We start from the raw sequence: 6,172 nt of genomic DNA on the forward strand, positions 1-6,172 counted from the left end.
GTTGGGGGTGCGCTGGCCATTGCTATAACTGAGATTGAAAATGTCTCCCACAAGGATCTGCTTCCGCACTACTGAGCCTTACACGAGTCCTGCTTGGGGAAAGTCCTGAATTTGAACCCAGAGTGCTCCTGTGCAGTTGGCCTCTCCCCTTCCCCTGCTCTTCCTGCTCTCCTTCCTCCATTATGAAAACTTGGTTTGAGGCTACTCTTCAACTCAGCGTTGTTCGAGTTCCTAAGGGTCTGCTGTGCAGCTCCAATACAGGTAATGCAGGTTGAGTAACCTTTATCTGAAATGCTTTAGACCAGAAGTGTTTAGAATCTCGGATTTTTTTTTTTTCAATCTTGGAATATTTGCATATATTGTCTGTAATGAGATATCTTGGGAATGGGACTCAAGTCTAAGCACAAAATTCATTTATGTCTCATACATTCCTACACACATAGCCTGAAGGTAGTTTTGTGTGATATTTTTAATGCACCTGCATTTTGACTGCACCCTCTCACGTGAGGTCAGCTGTGGAATTCTCCACTTGTGGCATCGCGTTGGCTCTCAAACAGTTTGGCAGGTTGTAGTATTTCAGATTCCAGACTCTGGCATGAGGGATGCTCAGCCTGGGTGTCAGGCATTAGAGAGCTACAGAGGTGAAGAAGAGAGCCGAGCCTCAGAGAAGATGTAACCAGGGTAAGACTGTCATGGGTCGTGGGTCTGAGCAGACCTAGAGTCTACTGGTATAAGAACCTGGGGCGGGGGCGGGGAGTTTCTATTGGCCTACACAGTTTTTACGAAACAAAATCAGAGTCAAAAGGTATTAAGATAATATCCAATAATATCCCTGGACACCTGTGATTTCAATATATAGTAAGCTTGGTAAGAGTGTGTGTCTTGGAGTCAGAGCAACACGTTGGCTTACAGCTCCACCAGGTGATCTTGAGAAAGTTAATTTCCCTCTCTGTGCTTCAGTGACCTCATCTGCAAAATGGGAATGATAATAACAGCCATCTCTTAGAAGTAAATAAGTTCAGACACAGAGCATTTATAATGGAGCCCAGGACACAGAGAATGCTACCTACGAATGGACACTCCTCCACTTATACAGTGGGGTTGTGTCCCGAGAAACCCAACATCAGTAGGAAAGTGAAAATGAATTTAATACACCTAACTTATGGTGCACCACAGCTCACGACACCCAGGCCTGTTCATCCTCGAGAATGCGTGGCTGCCTGGGAGCCTGCATCCCCGGAGAGCTCTGCATACCTGTAGCTCAGGTATCGGAGTTCAGACTTTGATGTTCAGTTTCTGAACTGACCATGCAGTACTGTCAGTACTGACCATGCAGTACTCTCGTTCCCTGGAAACTCCTGAAGGGAAGCGCTGTGTGTCAGGGACGTCTGGACTGCTCTGGAGTGGCTGCAGCCTTGCAGAACCTCACAGAGGAGGGCATGATGGGGCACACCTGCAGGAAGGGAGACTCCAGGAGTGCTGGACCACCTGCTGCGGGTGCACAGCTTGGCCCAGGCACACCTGCTGCCAGTCCGTGAGCCTGCCCATCGCCCAGCCTCACTGTTAGAAGAGAAGGAAAAGGGGAGGGAAAGGAGCCTGAATCCGTTGGTATTTACACCAAAGACACTGAGGAAAAAAGAATCTGGAAGTGATTGCGTTTATCTGAAAGTAATTAGGTAAATTTTTACTATGGACAAAAGAGAGAGCTTAAGAGCTAAGCCCAGCTCGGTCGTAAAGGAGGAAAGTTCTATCTTTGACTGCAAATTTAAGACCCATGAATCGGATTAAGAAAACCACCTTACAGCTTGTGGGCTAAACTCCCGATTTCGAGTTCCATGGTGGCTTCCTCTGTTCAGTGACATCTGGCTCCCACTGGAACTCTCCCTGCTTGCTCTCCAAAAGCCCCACCTCTCAAATCCCAAAACGAACCCAGCACCTCCTCCCCAGGCTGTGTTGGCAGTGGCCCCACATGGCACAAGGGAATGATGCTCTTTAAGCCATCATTAAGCCTCATGAATAGAGTGGGCACAGCGGTGCCAACCCTGATTGAAAATGAGGGACCGGAATCAACCAACCCCTCCTAGGGATTAAGAGCATCGCCTGTCTCGTACGGGTTTTGTGATACATAAATGAGGCAATGCAAGTAATTATTTATTTCATTTTAAATAGGTGCTCAGGAAAAAAAATTTAAATAAAATAGGTGCTCAGGAAAAAATATATATATATATTATTTCGGGCTCCGTTGGAAGGTATTCCTTCATGAAAGAGATGTGCCGAAGGTAAGAGCCTCCTAGGAATGTCTTAAAACTCCCATTGTCCAGGGTGCTTCACAACAATTACATCAGAATTCCTGGAGATTGCCCCCAAACATCGGTAACTTGGTAAACCCCCTGATCACTGTGTGCTGGCCAAGCCAAGGACCCTGTGCTGACCCTGCTTCTCAGTGTGTGGTCTTGGACCGCGACGTCATCATCTCCTGGGGGGTGCACGGGCTGCAGCATCACCCCAAGGACTCAGTCATACACACACTGGAACAAAACCGCTCCCTCTTAGGCTTCCTTGCGAGGATTAAACAAGTCTGCGTGTGTCGAGGAATTGCTGCCATACCGGTGCCCGGCTGGGACTCGGGCACTCCACTCTGGCTTGACGCTTTGGCCACCTCCAGGCCTCAGTTTCCTCTCTGTGGAAACAGCACACTGGGCGAGACCATCTCAGCCCCAGCATGATCAGCCTGTGAGCAGACACATGTGGCCTCGGCCCAGCACAGCTACTGATGAGCCATGGTCCCTCCCCCCCCCCGGTCCCCAGCTGGGATCCCCAGGGTGTCCTGCTGAGGAGTCCAACCCAGGAGCAACTGAATCTGGCAAGAGCTAAAAATTAATTCCCTTCAAATCAATAATTTGCAATTAAGCACAGAAGACACTAAAGCCAAGGGGGGCAGGCCTCTGGAAGGAGGACAGCTGAGCACTCCAAGCCTCTGGAAGTGGCGGGGAGCCCGCAGCTCCAAGCAAACAAATGAACATTCGGTGCCATTGTCTGCAGGAAGCAAGCAGAGACTTAAGTGGTACTTGAGAGGGAAAGAAAGGATCGAGAGCTTCTATCAGCAGGACTGGATGCCAGGAGCTGATTTACTCTCTACAGAGCTCTTTGCTTAGGCACTTCCCATGGCTCCGTGCCCCACCCCACCAAGCTGAGGTCCTCTGAAGCCTCTAGAACAGGGCTTCACAGTGTGCTGGCTGCAGGCAGCACCCAGCTCATGAGAGAATTGGAAGCCTGCCTGGGTCCCTCCCCAGCCTCAGCAGCAAGTGTCAGACCAGCCTGGGTGAGCGCCAGGCGGGCAGTGCCAATGGGGAGCGCAGACATGATACAAGCAGGCAGCTCCATGGAGCCGGGATGGCAGGATGGATGATGTTACACGGTGATAGCTGGAGTCTGGGGCCCAGCGCCATCCCTAGGGTCCCCGGAGACGCGTGGGGATATGCTGAAATTCCTGAAACAAAATGGAAGTGTGTTTAATTTTAGAAGTAAACGCATGCCATGTAACACTGGGGGGCGGGGAGGTGAAAACGGAGTCGAAAGAACCGTAGTGCTGAAAAGACAGGAAATGCAATGTACAGAGATCACGAAACCAAACGAGTCTTCCGAGTCCTCCCCAAAACCACAGTAAAATAAGGAAGGGAAGACCATCATTTCTCCCACCAGAGTTAATAAATGATTTATCTATGAGTCATTGTAAGTCAAAGCTGGACTCCCTGACCAGGAGTACAGAGAAGAGAAATATGTCTCTTCAGGACCTACTGTGGACCAGGGTCCCTGGGGTCCTCATGCTGCTTGGAGACTGATTTAACTGTGGCCCTTGTTTTCCCCGGGAAGACCAATGACCCATGGTCAACTTCTTAATTCCAAAATACGAATTGAGCCCCACTCTCTGTGGATCATTCATTTCAACATGAAGAAAGATCCAGAACCCTGTCAGACAGAGCCCCTATTTATAATCTAGTTAGAGAGCAACATTCACAAAGTGAAAGATGACATGATCCAGCAAGTGCTAAGTGCCAAAGGGAAAGAGCAGAAAGCCAAAGCTCCATGCCCAGAGATGAGCCGGGAGCTCGCGGGGACAGGAAGTCAAGTACCCGCGAGTGTTGAGGGGAGGCTGGGGAGAGAGCACGGCTTGAAGGGTGAAGAGGAAGAAGGACGTGCCCAGGGACGAGGACAACCAGAACCCAAGTGTGGAGATGAGAAAGGAGAAACTGGACCTGTTAGGCGGTGTCAGGGCCACTGGTGATGCGTTTCTCTTTGAGGATATGGTGATAATCCAGAATGAAAAAGGGTTGGCACTGTGACAAGGTCCAAATCTTTCTGATTCTGAAAGGAACTCTAACCCTAGGATGCAATAAGGAAATATAACTAGGCCGTCATTCAACAACCGTTTGCCAAGCACCCAAGGCTCTCCACTGGCTTGGTTCATTGCCGAGAGACCTGCTCTCTGCAGAGGACCAGGCTCCAGTCTTGCTAGGTGACAGGTTACTGTAGACAAGACTCTCACCCCACTGTACTTTAGGTTGTGGGCGTTTACAGTTCTCCTAAATGTAGAACAAGGGCTCCAGGAAAAGTCCCAGGCATGTCCTCCCAGTCAGCTGGGGTTACATTTTAGTACCCGAGGCAACACAGAGGCACCGTGACTAACCTTTACGAGCTGGTCAAACCCAAAGTCATTGTCATAATAAGAAAGAAGAAGGAGAGTAGGCAGGCGTCATTCGCTCTAGGGCAAAGGTTCTGCATCTCTCTCTCCTGAGTTGGGTGGGAAGGAGGCTGGCTGAGACCTCTCTTCTCCTGAGGAACCAAGACATTGCATCTTCAAGGAGGAGAAATCCCAGTCTGGATTGTTTCAATTCCAGAACACTCTACTGGACTACTGTCCTACTGGGTGGAGCCACTAATGGAACTAAAGGTCACCAGACACACAAATGTTGTACCTTAACCTCCTGCAGCAGTGCAGGGAGGGGTCCCAGGTTCAAGGTCCATTCAGTTTCTTCTCTCACTCCCCTCCTCTAGGCCAGGGTAGTGGAGTCCCTGAGCTGCCCACTGGACTGTCTGTCTCTCTCTCTCTCTCTCTCTCTCTCTCTCTCTCTCTCTCTCTCTCTCTCTCTCTCTTTCTCTCTGTCGTGGGTCAGAAATACCCGGAGGACAGCACAGACCAGGTGGTTCATTCCCAACACAGAAGCACCTAACTCTCTGCCTCTTTGGCTCTTTTTGCTGGGAGTCCAGTTGATCCTTTGCAGATTTTAAATCCAAGACTCATATGTGGAAATTGAAAAAAAACAAAAACAAAAAACAGTTCACATCACTTTTTTTTTTTTTTTTGGAAGGCTACACTGCCCTGACTAAAATAGAGAAAAGGGAGACTCCTTAAGTACTGGAGTCCTTCATTAGGGTTTGGAGGCAATCTTAAGCAGAAATACTCTGCCTCTGCCTTTCTTTACCTCCCTATGCACATACCTCCTATAAGAATGAGAATTGGCAAGATCAAGGCAGAATTCAAATATCTCTGATCACCGTGACCAAACACAATGGTGACTACTTCCTTACCCAGCCCCCTAATAGGATTCGGTCTCCGTGATGCCCAACACTCACCTGAAATAATCGAGTCCCTGGGAATCGAGGGAAATGGGGGTTCTATGCAAATTCTCTCTTCCCGCTTCTCACCCCCCACCTTCTGTGACAGAAACACACCACACAGGAGCACACAGACACCCACACACACAACCCAGCTCCACACAAATTAGATTGAGACGTTTCTGGAAATACAATCCCTGGTTCTGTTTCCATGGAAGCAATCTCATGTCCCCAGTGGCAGCAAATGGCAGGCTGCCGGCGGTGAGGGAGCTCTCAGGGCCGCTCTGGGCCCTCTCCTACCGCACTGCGGGAGAGTGGGAGGCAGGGTTGGGCTGCACCAGGAAAACCAGACCTCCGGGGAGACCGTGAACCCCAGCTGTGCCCCGTCTTTTGGGGCAAATGTACATCTGGGCATTCTGGGCACAGCTCCAGCCAATCAGCCAGGCTGATCCCCCCACAGCTTTTCACAAAAGGCTGCTCATTCAGAGCAGATGGCCCTGCTGAGACGGAGCCCAAACCAAGATGGAGGCCACCCATAAGGCTGGAGCTCCAGATC

At 50.0% G+C, this 6,172-nt stretch overlaps 1 long non-coding RNA gene across 1 annotated transcript; it reads right to left on the minus strand.

The window, feature by feature from the left end:
* Window positions 1-451: 451 nt before the first annotated feature.
* On the minus strand, window positions 452-5,749 carry LOC143396425 (uncharacterized). Its single transcript, XR_013091102.1, has 3 exons — window positions 5,635-5,749; window positions 4,257-4,383; window positions 452-3,490 (listed from the first exon to the last, which is right to left on the minus strand). It is a non-coding gene; the product is annotated as an uncharacterized LOC143396425 (long non-coding RNA).
* Between the last annotated feature and the right edge of the window lie 423 nt (window positions 5,750-6,172).

This window comes from Callospermophilus lateralis, chromosome 4, assembly GCF_048772815.1.
Source record: "Callospermophilus lateralis isolate mCalLat2 chromosome 4, mCalLat2.hap1, whole genome shotgun sequence".
Taxonomy (NCBI): Eukaryota; Metazoa; Chordata; class Mammalia; order Rodentia; family Sciuridae; genus Callospermophilus; species Callospermophilus lateralis.